Raw genomic sequence first — 24,795 nt, 5'->3', positions numbered from 1 at the left:
ATTCTTTTTGCATCCTACCTTGCTTCTTAATTTGGGAAGAGTCACATTATTTGAGCTGACTGGGACAAGGTCTTATCCTTCTCCCCAGAAGATACTCTTCCCCTCTTCTGCCTCTTGCTCCCCAATTCATTCCTACTCACACTGACAATTATGAAATGGCTAGTTTACTGGATGCTGCCACCCAGGAACTGAAATCATCAGCAAATGAGACAAGGATGAAAAAAGATAGCTTGTACTCTACCTCCAGTATGTGTCAGAAGTACCTGGCAATGTGAGGGCACCAGCAGAGCACCCTAACCAGTACTCAGATGTGTCCCTAGGTGGTGATACCTGATTCCTGCTGGTTTTCAAGTATTTCCACTGATTCTAAGAGCCTCCCAATATCCTTCTAACAAATTCCTCTTCTGTTTAAATTACACATAGTTACTTTCTAATGCTCAAAACCCAAAACCTTGACTGATACAATAATTTTCTCTTCCTTCTGTTCCTTTTTTCTCTTGACAACCTGACAGATAGAATATTTGAATTCTTGAAATTGGCAAGATAAATGGTATAAAATCCATGTCTCATACTGATGTCAACACCAAAGTTATCAGAAAGCTGAAACATAATCTTTTTTCCTTAAAACTACAAGTCATTACCAGAAAAAAATCTGAATCATCAAGGGCATACACAAGACCCTCCAGCAGTACACACACACACACACACACACACACAGAGAGAGAGAGAGAGAGAGAGAGAGAGAGAGAGAGAGAGAGAGAGATAGCACCTGCTGGCTCACTGGCTCACTGTGTGGCTCTTGAGTGTCTCCTCAGGAGTAGAAACTCAGATTCCACTTATCCAAAGATTAGGCTCAAGCAACTTATTCCTGCATACAGAGAAATCTAAAAGTTTCTGATCTAGCTGTCTATACCAGGGTAGGGTTTTCTAATGACTCAAAAGGAGGAGTGCTAGGTGCCATCGATGCATAGTTTGAAGCCCGGAAATAGATAAGTTGAGTACTCAAGAAAGAGTCAGAGTGGGAGGTACAGCTAGTTAAGAAAAGTTCCAGGCCATCCAGGGCAAGGGAGTTTCGGGTTAGGCCCCCACAGGGGTTCCGTTCCTGTAGGAGACTTGTTGGAAAATAACTACAGCGCATCCTCCAAAACCATCATTTTGTTATGACAAGGGGGAAAAAAACCTGGATTCCCAGCTATCAGGGCCACTGTCTGTAGGGGGTTTTCATGTTCTCCCCAGGTCTGCAAGGGTTTTCTCCACTTTCCTCCCACCCTCCACTTTCCTCCCACATACCAAGGATGTGGATGTTAGTTTATTGGTTTCTAAATTGTCCCAGTCTGCATGGGGATGGGTGTGGGCATGAGTGTACTCTGCAGAGGAAGAGCACCCTGTTCAGGCTTGGTTCCCACCTAGCACACTATGATCATCCATTAGCGTTCCAGTGGGCTGGCTCTAAAACCTTGTTCATAATAACTCACATCTATTTAGCTCAGTCTCCACCTTTTTAAGAGCTTGAGGAGCTGGAGAGTCACACACTAAGATGGTTCTGTAGTCCACAAGAAGGAGCAGATGCCCAGTTCAGAGAAAATTTAACAAGAGAGAACTGGTATAAAATTAGTGCCAGAATTTCAACTTCAGACTCTGCTGGACTTCTTCCAAAGGCAAGTTTAATACCATCTATCCCCACACCGCCAGAACTCAAGCTGCCATGAAATATAGCTGGTCCCTCTCTTGTCACTTGAGATTTTCCCAGGGTCATCTCCAGTTGACTTATAGCAAGTTATGGACCTGATTCATGCCAAATCGACTGGCTATGTTCTAAACATGACGGATCTTAAAATACATAGCTCTTTCTATAAGAATTGATGATACGAGGTGGCAGAAGCAAGAGTTTCACAGTAAACCAGGTGTGTTGGGCACAGAAAGGTCAGCCCCAGGACCAGTAACCAGCCGTCTCCTGCCTTCAGAGTGAAGTTTTTTGAGAATCTCTCTTATAAGTCTCAGTAGATTGATCAGAAACTAGAAGGGTGGCTGCTGGTAGATGGAACAGTGGCCTCCACCCCTCTATGCCCAGGCAGAGGGCTGCTCCTGGCTACCACACCTGTGGCAATGCTCCTTCTGAAGGGAGGATAACTGCAGAGAAGAGGAGGAGGAAAAGAAAGGGGGAAAATAAAGTAGTAAAGAAAGGAAAAAAGGTTAAAAACAGTTTTATTGTTTCTTCTGTTAACACATACTATATGGCTAATGCAAAAAGTTTGGAAAATGTAGAAAAAGATAAAAAATAAAAATCACCTATAAACTGAAATTTAGAGAAAATCATTGTTAAAAATTTTGTGTATGTACTTGCATAATTTTCTATGAACATTTACATATACAGATAAGTTTAAAGACAATGAAATATGTGTATAAATATACATACATGCATATATATGCACATACTAATTTGTTCACTTTTTTCTCTTAATTTATTGTAAATATATTTCTATATAAACAAATGGCATCATTTATTTTTCCCATATAAGACTATATAGTGTTTTATTACATATAGATAGAGCACCATTTATATACCGAATACCTCATTAATGTACATTTCTCAGTTTTTCACAATTATAATTAGCAATGTTCCAATAGCTTGCATCATGGATTTGTCTTTGAAATTTTTTTCCATTCTTTCCTGGAAGTGGAATTCCTGGATCAAAGGTATATAGTTTTCAAGAAGATTTTCATAATTGTTATTAAATTTTTCTCCAGAAGTGTTATCCCAATGAAAATTCTCTGACCAAGTAAGTAATCAAAACCCTGTATCTTTACATTGTTTTGGTTAAAGTGAAGCTCAATCTCTCCTCATGTTTATCAGACATTTGAAGATGCATAATTTTTGCACATATTTTTCAACAATGGTCTTGTTGATTCACAAGACCCCTCCACACTAGGGGTTCTTACCATTGACACAGGTGTTGCTCTTAAGTTCATATGTAAGAGAAGATTAAAACTAAAATATAAAAATAAGGCCAAGATATTTAATTAATAAAATTAAAAAATGAGAAAAACGTCACTTAAAAAGCACGAGGATAAGAAATTCATTTGAACAATATAAAGAAAGCCCAGATAGAAATAAGAAAGCTTAAGATCCAATAACTAGAAAAATTAAAATCAGCAGCACCAGCCAAATCAAAGAGAAATTCTATTATAGGGCAATGGCTACATTTTAATTTGTATAGTATAGATGTCCATAGACAACTCGATAAATACTGGATGGGGGTGCAGAGGACAATATAACTATTCTCAGATAGGCCAGGGACAGTGTCATGGATATTTAATCAAGGTCCCTGGAGGATCTAAACTGTGGATCAAAATGGGAAAGAGTATCCAGAGCCTTCACAATACTTTCTATGCTTGTTCAGACCATGAGCCAGGCTTTGAGAGGTGGCCAAATGCATTTAAGGTTACATTTGATATGGACAGTAGATAACAAGGTAGGCCAGTAAGGAATGACAAAAACAGGGTGAAGTCTTGATGAGAACAGGTTAATCTGTCATTTTAATTGCATCGTCTTTTCTTGCCATCCACTAATTAGATTAAGAAGCTATTAGAGTTACAGACGCTAAAAAGTGACTCTTCTTGAAGAAACCATAAACAATGAGGTGTCTTTACCTATTCCAGATTCTGTGTAAGATAAATTGAGTCTAATATAGAATTCTGAGATATGTATGTGAAAAGCGGTTTTTCTGAGACTGCATGACAGTATATCTTTAAAAAAAAAAAGAGGAAGGTAAGTATAAACTGTTTCAATGTAATTTTCACAAAAGTATTGTGTCACTTTTACTATTTCCCTATTTTATGTTTAAGAACTAGTGTCCAGAAAGTGTAAGTGATTTGTTATCTCAAGGCACTCTCCACAGTGTGTATGGAGGAACTGAATGAGAAACTACTCTCAGTCTGTGCTGTCCAGTAGAAATATGTGAGCCACAGATGCCATTTTAAATTCTCTAGTAGTTACATTAAAAACGTAAAAGAAACAAATTAACTTTAATAATATATTTTAATATAATACAGACTAGTTTTCTCTTAACATGCAACTAATATAGTTAATTTGATATGTTACATCCTTTTTAATGCTAAATCTTTGAAACCCAATATGTCTTTTATATTTACAGTACATTTCAATTTGCACTAGCCACGTTTCAAATATTCAGGTACATGTCAGGCACCTAGTAGCCATGTGTGACTAGAACCTACCACATTGGGCAGGTCATTTTCAGTCCAGTGGTTTTCCTGGTGTGGTATCCAGGTCAGCAGAATTAGCAGCATCAAGGAACTGTTTAATGGGCAAATTCTTAGGTCCCATTCCAATCCTACTGAATTAGACTCTGGGGTTGGGGGCCCCCAAACTGTGCTTTAACAAGCCCCTTTTGGTAATTTTGATACAAGTGAAAATTCGAGAAACTTTGTGCTAAACAATTGCCTCTTTATCCCAATTCAAATATACCTCGTACTGAGGAAAGAATCTCTTGAGATTCTTTGGCTTTTTTTTTTAATGGAAATCTTCTGGTCCTGGTTGTGATTCCATTTCTTGGCACAATGGAATGGATTACCACATAATTTAAATATGTTTCCACTTTTTTTTTGTTTAAGGAGGAAAAAAACATGCTAACCAACCTACATAATCACCTTGATTAGTTACTCACTTCTCTTTTCCTAAGTTCTCTTATCTCTAAATAAAATGTTAGCAACTTTTTCAAAAAGGAACTGCATAAAAAGAAAGCTATCAGCAAAAGTAACTGATATTTTTGAACTACAATTAAAAAAATTGGTAGGAAAGATAATGTAGATTTTAAGCACAGAAGCAGAAGCCAATTCACTTAAATTTCTCAGAACATCAGATTTGCTGAGGGAGGAGGGTAGGATTCTTGCCAAAATCATTAAGGAAAATGATTCTGAGCAAGTCTTAAAGCAGAACTTTCAGTAAACAGGAATTACCTATAAAGAAATCAGGAAGCCAAAGTGTTTCTTTTTATGAAGTTACATCCTGCTATAGAAAAGCTGGATAGGAAATAAAGACTGATGCACTCCCAACTGTATACTAAACTGGCTATTTTATCAAGGAAAATCTGAGCAAAAACACATTCCGTGAAGTAAAAAAAAAAAAGTGAATAAAGAAAAAAGTCACAAGAAGTCCCAGTGTCACGAGAAACCAAAGACAACCAAATGGCTACAATTAAATGTAATTTTGGAAAAAAGTATACCAACAAATCTCTACACTGTGATTGCAGATTCCTTAAGTCACTGCCTATCCTAACCACCCCCACCTCCCATTTCAGTAATACTTCGCTCAGACTTTTCTGAGTGGGGGAGGGATACATACGTACATATTTCTATTAAAAGAGGAGATTAATACATTAATTTTAACTTCCACTTCCTCCTCCTCCTCATTATTATTATTATTATTATTAATTGTCTTAGCTTTTGTAGGTCTCTGCGATGGGATTCTATCTTGCTCCCCACTCTTCAGTTTGATCAGAAAAAACAATTTCAGCACCCTAACACTTTCCTAACTGATCCTCTCCCCTTCAAATGAAAAGACACCAGCAAGGCAAGATAGCCCTTTCTGCAGGCAGGTTCTCGGCGTTTTGGGGAATGACAGATGCCTCTCCGCAGTGGCAGCTGCAACCTTCCGCAAGGCAGAAACTGCAGCTCTCCGTCTCCCCTCCAATCCTTCGTCCTAACTCCTTCTCTCGCCCTAACTCGCTACCTCACAAGTCCACACAATCCTTAAACACACACACATACACACACACAAACACACACATCGCCTCCAGCCTCGCATCCCCTCTCACACCCTACCCGGCAAGCACGCCAGCCAGGATGCCCGCTGCCACCGCGCAACCCTCTCGGAGGCCCCGCCCCCTGCGGCCCCGCCCCTCCCGCGCACCAATGGCTGCCGCCCGCAGCTTTCGAGGGAGCCGTTGATAGGGCGACGAGGCCTGCCGCTCTCGGGGGGCGCCCCGCCCCTCCTCACTCCAGGCTGGGGCTGGAGGGGCCGGAGCATCAGCGCGAGTAGCTGGGAGCAGCCGCGGCGGCGGCGCGTCGTTGCAGTTGCGCCATCTGTCAGGGGCCGAGCGCGCGGGAGGGGGCTGCGCGCGCGAGGAGGAGGGGTCGCCAGCCCGGGGCCGTCGAGACCCGCCCGCCGGCCGGCCGCGGACACAGAGGCGAGGCTGCCCTCGGACGCGCGAGTCCTCCTCGGTCCGGGCGCGCGGCGCGCAGCCGGAGCACCCGGGCTCCCCGGCACACAAAGCCGCCGCGCGCGCCGCACCGCCCGGCGGCCGCCGCCCGCGCGGGAGAGGGATCCGGCCGCCGGGCCGGGGACACCGGCGCCGCCCCCTCGGCGCCCTCGGGAGGCCCACCCGCGCCCGGGCCCGCGGAGAGCCGCCCGAGCCGCCGCGGCCGCGCTGGAGGAGGCGGCGAGAGGACCATGTGAATGGTCCGGAGCCGGAGCGCGCACAGGTAAGCCGCCGGGGCGCGCCGCGGGAGGCCGGGGATGCTGCGGAGGCTCGGCCGCCGGGGCCCCGCGCAGCGCCGCCCCGGCCGCGGGGCCCCGCGCTGCAGCCTCCGGGTCGCCGCTGCCGCCCGCGCGCGCGGGGGGCTGCCGCGGAGTTGGCGGCGCCCGAGGACACCCCTGCGGGGCGCGGCCCCCGAGGCGGCGCCGGGGTGAGGGCCCCATTTTCTCCCCGCAAGCCCGCGCTGGGTGAGAATAGGAATTGGCTTGGGGGCGAGGCTGGCTCAGACTCCGCCCCCGCCCTCCTTTCTGGGGGCCCCCCGCGGGGACCCGGGCTGTGTGTGTTGTTTTAATGTCAGGGTGATGTAATCACTTAATAATTGATGCCCCGTGCTGCTTCCCTTCCCACCCCACCCCACCCCTCCCCTGCCCCACTCCACCGCGCGGCCTCCTCCTCCTGCGGCCGTCGCCTTCCCCATGGCATCCTCCTGCCTATTTCTGGCACCTCCCTTGCACTTCCCCCACCCTCCCCTGCACTCTTCCTGTGCCACCACCCACCCACCCACCCTTCCCCTGTCCCCGGTGCTGGAGCACTGGCTCCTCTTCCTCTGCCCCCACCCACCCTTGTGCTCCCTCAAGCTCCTTTCTCCTTCCTCCCTTGATCGTTGGATTTCCTCTCTGCTTCCCTAGATCGATGACTGTTTTTGTTTGGTCGCCTCCCTTCTCTTATCTCTGCAGCCACAGGCAGAGGGGTACTGGGCCAGAAAGAGGCCACTGAGCTTGGGTCCAGGCGGCATTTGCTGGGACTCAGTGAGAAGAGGGATAATAAAATCACTCCTCTTGCCCCTCCCCCCACCCAATAAATCACACAGACTCTCCGTGTGTGTGTGTGTGTGTGTGTGTGTGTGTGACACAAAGAGCTCTTTCAGTGCATAGAGAGGAGATGCACAAAGTACCCAAGGATGGAACCGATGCTGCCTGTTTCTCTCCGCTGGGCTTCCCTTTCTTTTTCTGAGATAAAGCAGTTGATCTTTGCTCTGAGGTCTTTCCTGCCAGATTTACCAAAAAATAAAAGACCCCAGATGCGGGATGGCAGGTGCTGGCATTTTGCTGTATTCATGGACCGGTAGTTGACTGGCAGCTGCAGTTATGCCTTAGTTTTAATTGGGGAATTATTCCAGTCAGCTTAAGAGTTGCTTTACTTTCAAGGTACCCCCTTCCCTGTTTTAACCTCAGCTCCTTTGGGGGGTAGGTAGTAAGAGCTGGGGTAGGATAAATTCGTGTGGGGGCAGAAGAATGTTGTTTCCTAATCAGGGCATCAAATTGGTTTGATAAGAATGAGAGTCTGACTTATCTCAAGTCAATGGAGTGAAGTCTTTTGAAACGAAATCTTGCCTACTCCGTGATGTTGTTTTACCCTTATATATGGCCTTATATTATACCTCTATATTTTACCCTTATAAGTGCCTGGGGACATTGATAAAAACAGCAATAAGTTGGTATCTGGAAGACCACTGGAGACTGTTCCCTGCGTTAGGGTAGCCTTCAAATGCCCAAATCCTCTCTCTGATCAAGCCACTGTAATACTTTTCAGCCTTTGTGCTCTTTCTCCTGAATCCCTGCACCATGGGTTCTGTTCTTTCAGGAGTAAGGGCACAGACTTTTAGCGGAAATGGTTGGTTAACTCAGATTTTGGGGTCTCTCAACTATAAGCAAAGGATGTAGAGACTCTTTCGACTGAACTTTAAACCATCTGCTCTGCTCAATGTTCCTCTTAAAAAGAGGAGGTATTAATGTAAACATTAATGTAATGTTGCATTTTGTAAGCCATGGCTATTACATGCTTAATTGACAATGTCAAAACTGAACCCACTGATTCCTAAAAGTGTGGCTCCTTGACTATAGTCATGATTCCTTGACTGTAAGGAATAAAGCAATCTCAAGTTTGTTCTTCAAGAATTTTATAGAAAAGAGTTGTTATGATTCATTAAACATTTATCTGTACTTTCTAAGGACTTTTGTCGTGGAACTTTCTATGTTAAAAAAGCATAGGGTTAATAAGTATACTGTGAAAACAAATGGTTGTTTATTTGATTCCAGACCCAGAAAGGAAAGTCAGTTTACAATGTAATGGGACAATTGTCCCACTCTGTTGACCAAGTTAAGGAGACTTAATGATAAGGTTGAAGATGAACAAACGCACTCTCTGCTTTCTGTGCCTTTGCCCTATGTTTTCTCTTGGGTCTGGAATCTCGGGGAGTTTTGATTTGCTTGGGTCTTTCCAGCAATTGTTGGTCAGCACATTGAGAGAAGAAACCTGGTCACATTAACTTGTTTCAACAAATGTGAGCTAGGTCTTTGGTATGTGCTAGGCACCTGGATTAATTAGAAGCTGCAACAAATAGGACTACAAATATGTAGTGGCTGAAAAGCAGTAGATGTTTATTATTCCTCATGTAATAGTACAAAATGGTTATTTCTGGTCAGTGAATGACTTTTTCTCCACACATTCTGGGACCCATGCTCCACCATGATATGGTGTTCCATTGTAACCTGCTTTCAGCTGCCTGAGAACAAAAGAGGGAGTGGAAGTAGTGCATTTACTTTTTAAATGTTGTGGCCCAGAAGTGACACCCTTCACTTCCACTCACATCCTTTGTGTGAGGGTTAGTTCTATGCCCTAGTTATATATACATTTAACTGCAAGTGAGTCTGGGGAATAAAGAAATGTATTGCCATATGCTACACACCACTCAACAAGGTGCAGCTATTGCCCTCAAGGAGTTTGAAGACTGATAAGAATAAAGTTAAATGGAAGCCTAGGGCCTATACCCATCTTTGTTTTGATTTTATACATTCAGATCTTTTCAAAAAAATTTGCTATTTGTTGGTGAAGTGGTCAGTTCTCAATTAGCACTCCCTTGTAATACAGCAATCTGATGCCTGCTCTGTTGACTTTGGTTTGGTTATTTTACCTCAATAGCAACATTCTTGGCCTAGTTCTTTATCTGCTGATTTTATAGATTCCCAGAGTGACCGGGAGGTTCCTTGGAAATCATAGTTCTACCTTCTCTTAATTGGAAGAGGAAATGAAGCAGACTCTGGAGGAGAAACTTCTTGCCTCAGGCCTCAAAGCTTCTTAATGGAAAGGGAGGTGCCTCAGTCAGCCCAGTTTTCAGTCCCATCTGGGTTCCCTTCGCCACACAGCTGCTCTGACTTGGTGACTATGAGTCCTGCATATTCCATGGAGGTTAAGTGAGCTTTCAGACCTTCAGGAGAAGGGTGAACTGCTAGTGTTATGGATAATCCCTGTTCCCCACAGGCCTTCAAATTGTTGGAGTAATGTGTCTGTATTACTGGCCATCATGCATTCCACTATAAACAGTTCATTATATTTATCTCTTCTGCAAACATTGTTAGCCCAGTATGTTATTGTGGGCAAGGCCTTGGGAGATAGTGTTGTGAAAATGAATATGTCTCTGTCCTGCTTCTCAGCACACAGTCTACTTAGAGGAGATAAAAATAAGTAATATTTATTGAGCATATACTTTACACACAATGCAGTGTTGATTAGGCTCTAATCAACAATAGTGATATCAAGTGGTTTCACTTATGATCCCCCATTTTACCCATGGGAAATTGAAGCAAGGGGAAATACAGTAACTAATTCAAGATCATACAATTAGTAAGTGGTAGATCAGGACTTAGGCCCAGTTAGTTTGGTTTTGAGATCTCTGCTTTTTACCACTAGGCAATATACAAAAACCTACATACAGATATGATAATATTATAATGTGTTACATACTATGGGAGATAGTGTAAATGCTTTGGAAGTTGAAACATCTGGTTGTTGCAAATAAAATTTAACGTTCCTTTCAATCCATTCCTTCCATTTAGACCCTCATCTATTGCTCACTGGGAAATAAAAAATAAAATTTAAAAATGAATGCAAGGCGTGTTGATAATGGAAATACACTCTTTATATTTAGTATAGTAAAATATACTATAAAAAGTGTATTTTAAAATATACTTTTATTTCAGGCTGGGTCCTTTTGTGGTCCACAGATAGGTCTATAAGAGTTTGCGAATTATCCTATGTATTTACTCCTTCAGTGACCTTCATTCATTGCATCTACCATTTACTAGACATTGAATTGAATCCTTCATGGGCACAGAGGCATGATCCTGCCCCAAAGAACTTAGTTGCACAAGGAAGTCCCTGGGTATGTGATATTGCTGTGATACTAGGGGTCCTCCAGGAGCAGAGGAGTATACTGAAGGGACAATGGACTCCCGAAAGAGGTGGGGAAATGGGGTGGCCAGGCAGAGAAAGCCAGAGAAGCAGGTGTCTTTCAGATGGAAAGTAAGAGTAGACTAGTTGACTATTGTAGGAAGGCCAGTGCCCTAGAAGGAGCAGTCCAGAAGGTGTATGCAGAGACCTTTTGAGAAGCTGCAAGTAGTTCTAGGCAGGTGGGGATGGTAGAAAGATGTACAGAGGGGGCCTCCCCGGTGGTGCAGCGGTTGAGCCCTGGGTTGCGAAACTGCTCGCAGCCTCTGCAGTGCCCGTTCGATCCCCGGTGGTGGGTCCCACATGGCATGCAGACCTCTCCGGCCACCCACTGCTCCCCTCAGCAGTGTACTTCGGTCCTTCTGCCTGTTCTGCTCCCTGCTGTGGCTCTGGTGAATTCTCTTACCCTCCCGTGCTTCTGACTGTACCCAGTGCTTGTATAAATAAATAAATAAATCTTAAAAAAAAAGAAAAAGAAAGAAAGATGTACAGAGGGAGAAGAGGGGGTTGGGAAGAAAATTGAGAATGTTCTTTTATGTACTTTATCAGGAATACCATTTTATATGTGTAAGAGGAGATATATGACTGATTTGTGTTTTGTGAAGATCATGTGACCACAGTGTGGGCCATTGATCAGAGGCAGTCCAGAATGATGTAGGTTCTGTATTTCTTCTTAAAATTAGTATGTATTATGAGACATTTAATCATAAAAAGGACAGGGGATAACGGACAACCATGTACCCACAGCCAAGGTTTAATCTATGTCAATACTTTGCTATAGTTATTAACAATAAAATCTTACTGATAGAGAAAAAAAGAATGATGTAGGGAAAGTAGTTATGGAAACTCAGATCAACAATTGATGAGGGTCTGAATGGAAGAAATAAAAGTGGGGATGAAGCAAAAGAGACAGGAACAGAGAGTTTGATACAGTATATGGCAGGGGAGAATAGAAATGGGGTTCTTGGGAAAATTAGGTAGAGAGAGACATGTAGACAAGCAATACAGTAAGCCAAGCAGAGGGTAAGGCATATAAAGTGATGGCTTTATCATGGACATTTCAGGTGGAGATATCTCATAGGCAGGTGAATAGATGGGTCCGGAGTAAGGAGTAGAAGTCAAATAAATCAATTAGCAACAAATTACAAAAGACTCGAAGCCATGGATAGTGGGTACTGTTACTCAGGAGAGTGCTTAGAGCACACCTGGCAGATGTGACTGAGGGAGAACCCACGGATAGAGGGGGAGCCCAGGCTCTGAATGGGAGAGTTGCAGCCAGTATTGGACCAGCCCTGGGGAGAGAGATGTTCCTGGTTTCCAGGAGGAGAGTGCTAGCAGCCAATACCAAGAGGTTAAGAATGGAAGTGCAGTTAGATTTAGCACCAAAGAAAGCTGAATCCTGCCAGAGCAGGCTTGGGGGAATAGGAGGTATTAGTCTAAAACTCTGCTGCTCCTCAAACCAGGATGGAAACATGCATCAAAATCCACAAAACATACAACCATAAATGACTTAGAGATCATGTAATCTAACATGCATTTTTTACTTATGGAAAAATGAGATCCAGAAAGGCTACATGACTTGTTCAAGGGAGATAAAATCACCACTTAAGCCACATTTCAAGGCTTTAGCCAAGGTAAAGGATGTGGTCAAGAGCATGAACTGGGGTTATGGTCCTGAGTTGACCCTTAGCTAATCTCTCTGTGTCTCCCTTTCTTCATCTTTAAAATGTGGCTCCTACTTTAGCTGGTCGCTGTGAGAATTCAGTGAATTTGAAAAGAATTCCAAAGCACTCAGAGTACTACTTCACACCTAAGAAAAGCTATTAAAAGTGTCTGCTGCTGTTATTAATGTGTTTGGGGTGTGTAACATACACACATACACCCCATACATATATGTCCACACACCTATAACATATATATATGTATAGATATAGAGATATAGATATATATCTGTTAGGGAAGGGAACATGAAATGTATGCATAAGAGAAAATGTTAATAATTTTAGAGAGTTTGGTGATTGTCAGTTCCTGATGAAGAATTGTTGGGAAAAGTGGGAATTTAGTTTACATAGTATGGTTGAAAATAGCATTTTTTGCAAATCTTAAGAAATGTAGAGTGAGCTCTTTTATTCTTGAGAATTAAAAGCATGAAAGCACTCTGAAGTTAGCTCTGTAAGTAGGGTTTCTTTGTTTCAGTCAGAATTTAATCCATTGACAATGTAAATCCCTGGAGTTTAACTTCAGAATGTCATGACTCTCTAAAGGTAGAATAGACAGTGGAGGAGGAAAAACCCCACGAGAGATGCCTTTCATGCACTTGGTTACTACAAAAAAAAAGATGATCTGGGTTATTTAGGAGAATTTTTTTTTAGTATTTCTAGTTGAGAAAATCTGATTTTTAGCTACTAAAACAAACGAAACAAATGAGTAGCCTTACAGTATTATCCAAATGGACTTGCATGACATGCAGTACAGACAATTTAAGAATAAGTGGCACTCTGGACTTGATTAGAACACAGTAATCCTAGAAGGATATAAATTGAATTGGATTTATGGTCTAATAAAAACGTGGGAAGAAAAGATAATGCTTACTGACTCATGAAACTTTAACAAGGTTTGTAAGGCTCTGAGTTGTTGTGATACTTGGATCAGAGTGTTTTCCCATTCGTTCGTCTCAGCCTGCTTCCACAGTGACCTGCGTCGTGTCTCACTCTGGACGTGAAGCCGACTCAGGTCCTCCTCCTGGCTATTCTTAGGAAGCAAGATCATCACATATTCTACCCTTATAGCCCCGTGACCTTCAACACCTCCTGGTTGGCTTGGGAAAATATATATTGAGCACCTATCAACTGTTGAGTTTGCAGGAGAAAAAGAAATACAATGTAGGAAAGTCTTAGCCCATCCATTGCTTATTTCAATCCAGAAGACTTTCTAAGGGCTACTTATTTCTGGCCTATTCACCCTCTCTGGGATACCCTCTCTGTGACAAAGTAAAAACACATAGCATGCCATAGCTACCTCACCCCTCCCTAAATACACCATAAAAAATAATAATACCAATCATTTTACTGAACCCCAGAGGCCTGTGTTAAGTGCTTTACATACAGTAATTTACTTAATCATAACAACTCTGTGAGGCAGGCTCAGAAAGGCACAGAAACTTGCCCATTGTCACACAGCTAATTACTTGAGAAGCCAGGTCTGCTGACTCTTACATGCCTGTTTTTGTTCCAAAGCTATGATTCTTCTTCATTCCCAGTCTCCTTTCAAGACTCCTTGCCTTTGCTTTGCAGTCTCTTCATTGCTAAATGTTGGGGGATAGCAAAGCACCACCTGTGCAAGCCTCAGTCCTTCTGAGGGCTCAACTCAGGACTTACCTCCTCAGGAGAGTCCCTCAGTCCTCTTCTGGGCTTCCATGGCAACTGGTTACCACCTCATCATCATCCCCATCACAGTTTGACTTACAGAGCAAAGAGAGGCCACTGGATGAAAGAACAGGTCGATGCTGGTCTATTTTACTGATTTGCTTGCTCTTTGGAAGTCAGGGGTTGTATCTTACTCCACAACACAATACCAGCAGCACTATTCTAGGAGGTGCTATCAGCATTATTCCCACTCAGCAGGTGGGGAAACTGAGGCATGAAAGTTAAGTGATTTAGTCAGTGTCACACAGCTAATAAGTGATAGAGCTGGCATCTGAATCCAGACAATCAAAATGGCTTCAGAATATATGCTCTTTAACATTATAACTTTTGTTCCTTCTCTCAAACGAGACTATAAACTGTGAGCTCAAGATGGAGCCCATCACCTCACCTCTCAGCCCAGTACCTCACAGTCCATACCCAGTAATCATCAGTCCTGTTTCTCCATGTATCCTGACAGAATAACAGGAGTATATATTAAACTAGATCTAATTGTGAAAAGGAATTGCTCTAGGGCCATAGTTGCACAAGTGGCTTCTGAAGATCTTCTAGAATGAACATTCCCAGGCCCCGTTCTCACTCGAGGTGTAGGGCGGGTAGAGATGAACACTGAGATCTTCTCTGGAAATGAGAATGGTAGTGAGAATGAAATCATCAGGGAGGCACCTTTAGGAAGACAAGCTATGAAGCCAGTGTAGTGAGTCTCAGTCACCGTGGTGAGAACAGGCCCAGGAACTGGTGAAAATCATCAAAAAGCTAGAGACAGAGGGAGCAGCAGCCCAGGGGCAGCTGGAGATCAGAAATCCATCACAGAAAGCCCTCTTACCTTATATTTTTAAGATTTCTAAGTACTTGCTCCTTTTGAATGTGCTGGTGGGATTTTATCTGATGAATTCAAACACTTTCATTTTCTTCATAGCCTCCATCTTTGAGGTACCCCAAAATAGTAGGCTTTTCATGGAGTTGTATAAGGATTCCATCTGCTTTAAACTGAAAAGTAGGGCTTTAATGGAAAATTAAAAATGAGCCAGATCGCCTTTCCCACAACAAAGCCCAGGGCACTTTTCCCAATCCTTTCTTCTTTTAATCCCCAGAAAAAGTTACTGAATCTGTATTTCTGTGAAATCCTGCCCAATTTAAATTCTACTGAAAAGGCAAATAAACACCAACAATTTCCTTCATTTCCACACATTGCACCTATTTAGAGGAAATAACAGTTTCAAATACTGTTACTTGTAAAATTTGATTTTTATTTCTGTTTTCATTTTATTCAAAAAGTAATGTGATATGTTACACATATCACTGTAGGCAGACACAGACACACAAGGATGTTTGAAAAAGTGCTGATTTCTGCTCATGGTTTCTCTTGTTTGCTCTCCAAACTCTGAGAGTTTGGAGGGTTTCACCTTTTTATTGTCTAACATCCTGGTAATATAAAGAACCGCATTGTTATAAGATGTGAAAGGAATTGAGTTATCAGTGAACTCTAACACTCTGTCATTCTCTTTTATCATCATCCACCACTTAAAAAATGTCAATTCTGTGACATTGTAGTGCATGCAACTTTGCCCAGTCAATGTTGCCTTACTATGTCATGTCCTTCGGGTTCTTCTGTGGTTTGTAAATAGTTCCAGTTATTTCACGAACATACTGGCTAGACTGAGTGAAGAGGTGTTGACCCATATCAGGTGGATGTGCTAGATGGTGTGAATACTGGTTCTTTTGCCCTGTCTCTTTACTAACAACCCAATGAAAAGGGGGAAAAAGACCAAATTCCTTAGCCTGGCATTCAACTCCTCCCTCTGGGTCCACATTCTTAGGCATTCCTGGCTTTCCTCATTCATCACAACACCAACACTTGATTATTGGCCAGATGTCAATCTACTGTCTCATTAATATGGAATATGTGTTTAGGCCTTTGTTTTCTTTCCTAGAATTTCCCACCCCTTTCTTTCCCTCAGAATTCTGTCAATTTTTCAGGGTCAAGCTGAAATCCCAACTCTGGGGTAATTCCCTAGTCTTCTTATTTTCTTATATTGAACATTTGTGTCTCTCACTTGCCTCCTAATAAATGATTCCTTATTACCCTGTTAGTTGAATCCTATGTGAGGAATTCAAGGTACCAAGAGAATTTTTATACCTTGTCCAAGGTTATGTATCCAGTTACTAACTTTAAAGACCAGGTCCTATATATGGATTCTGTCTTCTTGAGACTGTTGGCCCCATGCAAACAAAAATGTTGTTTGCTGTTCCCCCACCTTTTCTTTTTTTTTAAATTTTTTTTTAAATTTCCCCCCACCTTTTCTTCTGCCCCCAGCATGTGACACGGTGTCACAGAGGTGCAGATATTTATGTGCACAGGTCTTGGCAGCCACTGGAGTAGGCAGCTGGTTTCCTGTCCATCTGTGGGGCAAGGCTGACTTCTCCTTGGACATTGAGCTTCTATAGTTTGTGATGGCACCAGACTCTTATCTTCCAGAGAGAGAATGTCATACAGTTTCGGTTCAGTGGATGTTCTAGACTGTTTTGGGAACCACCATTGTATTTTGAGGATGGTGTGCATCTAAAATTGTTTTGTTTAAAATCTTGAGCTTTTGATTAAAAATTTAGGGTGACCAGGGAAATAGTTACTTCTTTGCTCTTTGCCATCAAGTTTACACCCGTGACATTTTCACTATAAGTAATAGGAAGTTACCAACAGTGCACAAAAACATTTAAGAACAGGGGGAAATGCAGAGTATTTCAAGATCTGGAGTAAATGGGAAGAATCCAATAGTGAGGGATGAGACCAGGAAGAGTACCGAATGGAAAGCCAGTTTTGCACCTGGAAGTCTGTGAGGCATGGGGAACTAGAGAAAAGGCAGGTGCTAACACCTACCCATTTCTGGACCTTTCAAAGCAGCATTTAACTAAGCTCAGCCATAGATAACCCAGCTTTGGCTGTGGAATGCCTTTTTCTCCATGAGTTAATTTTGTTCACTCCATAACGTTGCCATCTGAAGAATCTCTTTAGCAGGGGAAGAGTGGTCTCTCCTAGACTTCAGGTCCCACAAAGTAACGCTTGAATACTAAGTGAACCCAGCAACAGTCTTTGTTTGTATACTCTTCAAAGAAATTATGGAAAATAAGTTTTATAAAATGTTTTCCATGATTGGGGGTAGGGACTACTCAAGTCATTTCTGTGACAAAAAGCACAATAGCACAACAGCTAGCCACTCATTAAGAGTCTTCTCAGGTACCTGTGAAAAGCTCTCTGTGGTTCCTCATTAATGGCATCCCCTGCCTAGCCCCTGCCTGGATGCCAGGCTTAATATATCTGAGGGATGAAAGAGAACAATAAGAACACTTTCTGTGGATGTAGACCAACTGCTGCAGCAGGAGGGGGAAGGGAGCTACCTGGTGCTTCATTGTTGGTCATATTGTTATAATGCTCTTTGGAAGGCTATACTGAACTTTTTTTCCTTCCTTAACTGTTCACTGTCTGTGGTTTCAGTGCTTTTCTGCACACCTCTCCACCACAACCATCACCTTGTGTGCAGGAGATCATATGCCATTGACAAAATGCATTTTCCCTTTTGCTGGCATACAATGTTACCACTTCATGTACTTGTCCGGTTTGTTCGTGTTCAGTTCCTTTTGTACATGTTCCGGTCAATATTGTCCATTTTCAGTAGCAAACTTCTAGAAGTCAGAAAGTGCATTGCAATTAATTTGCTTTGTGCTGTGTGACACTATATGAACTATGCATCTATTAAATGCTTGTTAATTATGATTCCAGGTTTCTAAGTAGGGAGATGCATCTTAAGTAAATTTTCTCCTTGTAGGTAATACATTAAATTCTCTGCCTTTAGAGTTCCTCAGAGTCATGGTTTAGAATCCTAATTTTGATTGTACATAGTGTTTTAGATTCTACCATGTGTTTCAACACCCTGGGTAAAAATGCATTAATCCTATCTTCTATCTTGTCTGAAAGTTAGGACCAAAGCATAGATACTGTGTCATGGCACATCCATCTTTCCTAAAAGTGTGACTGACCGTATATTTCCCACTGTTTTCTAGTTGTTAGTCAACAGAGCCTTGCTTTCAGACTGCAAGTAGTTGGAGGCTGAGAATTCCTCAGCAAAGACCACTGAGGTATAATCAGGAAGAATCTAAGGATTACAGTGTAATCAGCAGAACGAGATGCCTCTGTGGGTGCCAGCAGCTCCTGAGAAGAAGATGGCTTCTGGTCAGCTTATATCTAAGTGGTGTGAGGAGGATTGGCACTTGAAAATCTGCAGTCCCAAACAGTCTCAGATTGTACCTTGGTCCAACTGTGCCACATGGGGAAAAGTCCTATGTGGGAAGGTGTTGAGTCCCTAGCAGGGAAAGCTCCGTTGCGTTCCCTGACCCCCACGTTCCTAGTGGTGACAGAGATTCTATTCCACGGAATGAAACTCCCTGACCTCCACCTCTACCACAATGCTCCCATGCACTTGAGATACAGAACTGCCACTGTGGGAAGAGCCCTGCTCTGTGCTTCCTCCCAGGACATTCAGCTCGACTGTCAGTATCTCCTGGATGAGCTAGGACAGATGGAAACAATCCTCTAAAGAGAACTTATGTTGAGGCAGAAGACAGGGGATAACGGACAGGAGGGGACCAACAAAGGGTTGGTAGGGGCAAGAGCATAAGTATAAAAGTAGTCCTTGTGTTAATCCTTTGGCTGCTGGGACAGCACAAACTGGGTGACTTAAAACAACAGAATGTTTTTTCTCACAGTTCTGGAGGCCAAAAGTCTTAAATAAAGGTGTCAGCACAGTTGGTTCCTTCTGGAGGCACTGAGGGAGACTTTGGTTGCTGGCAACTCTTGCTTTTCCTTGGCTTATAGACACATGGCATTCTGCACTGTGTGTCTGCACATGGCCTTTTCCTTTTTTATGAGGACCATTGGTATTGGATTTAGGGCCTACTCTAATCCAGGATGATCTCATCATGAGGCCCTTAATTACATCTTGTGAAGACCCTTTGTCCAGATAAAGTTATAGTCACAGGTTCTGGATGAACATACTTTGGGGAGAGAGGGGAAAAGCCATTTAACTCACTATAGCCCTCAAAGGAATTGAAAGTGGCAGGCCCAGTGTTTTATGTCTATGATTTTAACGATCAATGTAAGATAGGTAAAAATAAAATGAAATTTTATGTGAAAGAAGTAGGTCAAACGTGTAGAGTTTTCTGAAACTTTTCAATCAAATTGGAGACTGAGCCATCATCTGAGGTTGAAATTTAAGGAGATGAGGTAGGGTCTTAGAGAATCTAGAAAAAGTCTAAATAGCTGTGAAAATATAGGGTGATGTGTTACTAGATGGATAAAAATGTATTAAAAATAGGTCACCACTGGAATTTGCAAATAATTTCAAGGTCCCCCTTTAGTTCAGTTTTATGACTTGCTTGGGAGTACTTGCCATCATCACTTTGGAATGGAAAATCTGACCTTTGGGTGACCTACAGTTGAGAATTGGGTTTGGATAGTGAAATGAGGAGAATGTTCTAAGAGGCTTAAGGAAAGCACTAAATTGATTAGCTGTGATTAGGGTTTGGGCTGGAATTGGGGGTGATGGATAAATTAAGGTAGGGACTAAGGTCTTAAGGATGTGGTGAGTGAGCACAACAGGTATGGAGGAGAGACAAAGGTGAGAAAGCCCTAGTGAAGGAAAGCCAGAGAAGTGGAAAAGCCCAAAATGATGCTGATGCAAGTGTGACTTGGTGGTAAAATGGATCTCTGGCATGAAGGATAGTAGGACAGAGATTAAGGACATTAGATATAAAGAATTCAAGAAACTAAAGGACATATAAGCCCCTTTTGCCCTTGGTTCAAATATGTATAAATGGTATCTTCAAGAAGATAAATAGCCAGTATGTTGTACTTCTTTAAAATCCTGGATGAATATCTGGGATCTTTGAAACCATGCATTATAACCACCTGGTTCAGTGGAGATAATATTTTTAACTGGTACACGATTTACTTTCCTTTCCTTTGAATTCTCATTTCCTTGGAAATCTCCCTCATTGAGGCTAAGATTGCATTACTGTCCTCACGGGGAGGACAGAATATAGACCAAGACAAAGAAGACATTGTTCAGCTTTTGACTGCTAAAACACACCCTTGAAGTGTGTTTCAGAGACTAGAGTTAGCCCAAAGCCCTCATTTAAAAGAGACAGGCTTTGTTAGAAGAAAAAATGATTTGTGGATTCTGAGAAGCAGGTCTCAGAAGGCCAGGCATGTATTGTACAGTAAGCCATGCAGGAGTGAGGCTGCTGGAAGGAGGAAATTGAGGATGGAGCTTGTAGAGATTCATAGTCTACAGTTAAGAAATGTATGGGTTGCTGAGATACACCAGTCCAGGAGGGTGGAGGAGGATCTACACATAGTGCTTATACCTTGTTTTTTGCCTAGAACTCTGTATTGTGTCCTGGAGTGGAGCATATTTAGGGAGAAACAAGTCCTGAGATGGTTCCCAGGTCCCAAAACCTGCATGTGGCAAAGAGAAAAATTCCTTTGGTCCTGAAGCAGCCCTAGGGCAGATGTGGACCTCCCCTGGGAGCTGGATGGGCGAGGCCTGGGGTCAGAATGAAGAGGACACAGAATGAACTATGCCAGTTTCACCATCATGTGGGGGGCCTGTTATCTTCCCCTGAAGGAAAGAAGGAAAAGTGAAAGGCACTCAGTCCTGAGAGCCAATTTGAGATGAGTTTAAATTTGACTAGTCACCCTGAAGCAACTAAGGTTTTAAATTTGAAGAGATTAAGTTATCTTGAAATAGGTAGGTTGGCTTATTTTTCTACTATGAGAATAAATGTATAGGTCACCATCAAGTTGAATGCAAATATAGAGAAATAAAGTAACATCTTTTATATACAGCTCAGTTGTAAATGTAAAATTCAAACCTGTTGCATTGCAGTTGAGCTATATTTTAACATGATGGTGGAGGGCGGGCAGCAGCAAATTTACTTATATTCTTATGGTGCATTTTCTCTTTTGACTAGATAGTGACTTAACATACTTCTTCTACTAGCTTCATTTTGGGCAAGAAGTGGGAAGGTCTGTCTTCTCAAGGAGAAGATTTGTCTATTAGATATTTTAGAGCATAGTGGGGATTTAGGCTTTGCTCTGCTAAATAGCAAGTGACAGTTTTTCCAAATGCTCTGTAAAGAAGTTACTTCAGATGCCATGGGGCCTCAGGTCAGTGGAAAACATCAAAATTCATGTCTTTCTCTACTGTACTTACTGTGATATCAGAGATCCAAAGAGATTTTTTTGCTTGCTTTTACTTTTAATTGAGATAAAATTAGGATACCCTGTCAGGTATCGCCATCATAGTGCACCCATCACCAAATCACCCATAGTCCACCACTATAGTCTGTTGTGCTTCCTTCCCTGTTTGCTCTTCCCCTTCTCCCCTCTGGATGCTCCAGTTCTGTAGTAGGTATTCAAGAGTTAGTTTTTAAACTTTATCTGATCCTTAGTTTGCTTTCTTCATATTCCACATACTAGTGACACCAGCTGGTATTTATCTTTCTGACTTATTTCACTTAGCATCATCCAGAAGAGAATCTTTACTGTGTATGTGATCCTTCAGTTCTATTTTATAAAGGTATCAAAGTGAATAGTAAAAATTACAGTCTCTGACTAAAGGGGAGAAGCTTTTCATTTTTATTCAATTGCTATGTACTAAATAAAGCATGCATTTATGAAGGGATTCATTTCCAAGTATAATTCATAAGTCGTTACCAGAACACTCAAATGAGAGAGGGGGAAAAAACCAGTTCGCTCTTTTAAATTACATTTAATCTCTCTTTGACATTCATATGAGGATGTGGCTGCATTTAAGAAGATGTTTCAAAGTCTGCTGTTTCTTGAAATGCCTAGTAATTTTGGAAGGGAAATCTTTAGTCTTGCTTTAAAAAGCGTGCCTTCAGTAGGGAGGAGTGAGGTGGGAAGTTGCCTCTTGGGATACTGTTTATATATTTTCCTACTAGAAAATTACTGTGACACTTTGAGCACATCTTCTCCTCTTCCTTTATCTATCCATGGGGCCCAAAGAGATAGTGATGGGGTTATAGTGTTCATTGAAAGTAGTCACTAGAGTAATTACAACTATAATTTTTAAATATTAGCTTATTAACTGACATCATTTTATAATATATAGGAGCTCTGAAATAGTATCATTCAAAACTTATTAAAATTAAAATTTCCAAAATTAAAAACATATGTCTTATAAATTAGCATATGTCTTATAAATTTATAAACATATGTCTTATAAATTTTATATATGTCTTATAAAAAATTGTTGATACTGATTATCTGAACATTAAAAAGAACTTAGGACAGTAATTATTCACTCAATGTAGATAGCTTTAGCCGTATCTCTCTAGTACCCACATTGCTGATATTTTTATGAAGAATGAATTATTTTTATTTTCTCAGGGTTGTCTATAGTCTTCTTCAAAATTATGTTTTATAGTTAATATTTGAAATTCTTACTCAGTTTCATTTATGACTACATTATAATATTTTCAACTGAAAAATAGCTCTTTCTACAAATGCAAAGTCCCTGGCAAACTCAGAACAAATTTAGTTAAATAGAGGTTTTTCTCAGACTAATTTTTTTTTTCACATTTCATATCAATGTGTAAATATTTTAGCCCAAATGTTGTCATGGGTGTTTAACCTCATTCTGGATTCTTCAATAAATATTTTTACAAGTGAAAGATCATGAAAATAATTTGCTCCATGATCTTTTTTGCGTGTTTTATCTCACTTGGATGACACAAGACCATAGAACTTCTCAATTCCACTTCATTTTTTTAGGATATAAATATATCCAGTTAAAACCATCAAAACATTGCCGTAAGTTGAGATACTCCAAAACACTGTAATTTCAGAATTAAATGTTGGGCACTGAATTTTCATCTCAATGCTTTTAGTTCCTCCTATGCTTTTATTGTGATAAATTTCAACATCTCACTATTTGTAAATCTTGTTTTTAATAACTGGTAGAGGCTTTCAAAGCGAAAATGTTTTGGTGTTTCATTCACTTCTTTGATCAAAGATTTCCAACTGTTTTGGAAAGGAATGCACTCAACTTTACAGGATTCATCTATCATACCATGTGGTATGATTGTGGCACAGCTAGGTTGATTTTGGACAGTAGATACTCAAGCACTTCTAAAACCTGGTTGATGACAACAGGGGGCAAGAGAGAAGGAAGGTACTGCCAACTATTTGTCAATTTCTCCATCTATAGTTACTTTTTGGCATTTGGTAGAATATAACCACTTGTTTGAATGCAGTTATGAATTGTATATATGCCATACCCAATTCCAAGCAACCTTCTGCTCCACAGGTTCCTCGATTTGTTAGAAACAATAGTTTTTAGCATTGCAAAATTTCTATTTGTATTAAACATATCAGGTCCTCTGCATATACAAATCAGGTCACTTCCTGTGTTAAACTTTTTACAATTTGCAATAGCATTCATAAAACATGAGAATTGCACCTGTGACAGAATGAACTTCCGCAAGCTTTATATTGATTCCATGAAATAAATGAAAAAAATGTCCATTACTGAAATTTATTACTTTTCTATTAAAAATACCTGATAATGCTAACATAAAACTGGAATCATTTAACTGTGAAATTTTTTTCTTCTTCTACTGAAACCAATACATTAAAGCTGTTACTTCATTTCTCATATATACACTAAAAACACCCCCAAATTTAAAAGTAAGCAAAGCCAACTCCAAAGAACAGTCATTTAATGTAAAAGAAAAGCCTTGCTTCCTAGAGCATTGTGCGAGCCTCTGCCAGTTGCATGGACACAGTCTCCTTATGGTAGCCACTAACATTTGAAGTGGTTGCTGATGGGTCTTTAGCAGATTTGTGATTTATGGTTAATGGCATCCCTCTGGCTCCCGTGGTGGATAATAAGTATCAACAAACGTTTTATGTGAGTTAACATTCAGTATCACTTTGTTGAAAAACAAAAATTTGGTTCTTAATTTTTTATTAAATTTGCAGTTTTTCTTTTTCACCTCATTGCTGCTGAAAGGGATATTGTAAAGTAAAGTAGCAAAGCCATGAATACATGACAGAAACATTAATGAGAGCATTCATTCCATTCTTGAGAAGATCTGTTTCTTGCAACTATTTCATGTACACCTAACATATAACTTTCTCTTTCCTATTGATTCATTGCCTATTGATCTCTTTCCTATTGATCTATTGCCTATTGACTGTGTTTGGTGCATCTTAACCCTCAGCATGTGTCACGGCACAACTTGTCGTGTATCTGCTGTCTGGCAGGGGCACTACTAATTGAAACTGAAGGAATTTAGTTGCATTATTTGCTTATGTCCCAGTGTTCTTTTGTTTTATTGGTAAGCATCCTACAGGTTGTCCTTGAAAAGGGAGTTGTTTACTTCCATAAAGATTACAAAGGGACAGGAAAGAGGCTGGGACGGTCACTGCTCCCCTTTCAAACCTAATCACATGTTAAGGTGAAAATGCTCTTTACCATGCAGTTGTCTCACTCACTGGTAGGCAAGACTGG

At 41.3% G+C, this 24,795-nt stretch overlaps 1 protein-coding gene across 3 annotated transcripts in view; it reads left to right on the top strand.

The window, feature by feature from the left end:
* The first annotated feature begins 6,411 nt into the window (after positions 1-6,411).
* The window catches only part of FYN (FYN proto-oncogene, Src family tyrosine kinase), a 199,794-nt gene continuing 181,410 nt past the window's right edge, over positions 6,412-24,795 (top strand). For all 3 annotated transcript variants that reach the window (XM_037520246.2, XM_037520245.2, XM_037520244.2), the window contains exon 1: positions 6,412-6,501. The gene's annotated coding sequence lies outside the window, so the exon portion shown is untranslated. The remainder of the gene's footprint in view (positions 6,502-24,795) is intronic.

This window comes from Talpa occidentalis, unplaced genomic scaffold (assembly GCF_014898055.3).
Source record: "Talpa occidentalis isolate TD23 unplaced genomic scaffold, MPIMG_talOcc4v2.1 talOcc4.2, whole genome shotgun sequence".
NCBI lineage: Eukaryota > Metazoa > Chordata > Mammalia > Eulipotyphla > Talpidae > Talpa > Talpa occidentalis.
The sequence above is the reverse complement of the archived record's forward strand: the minus strand, read 5'-3'. Positions and strand labels throughout refer to the sequence as shown.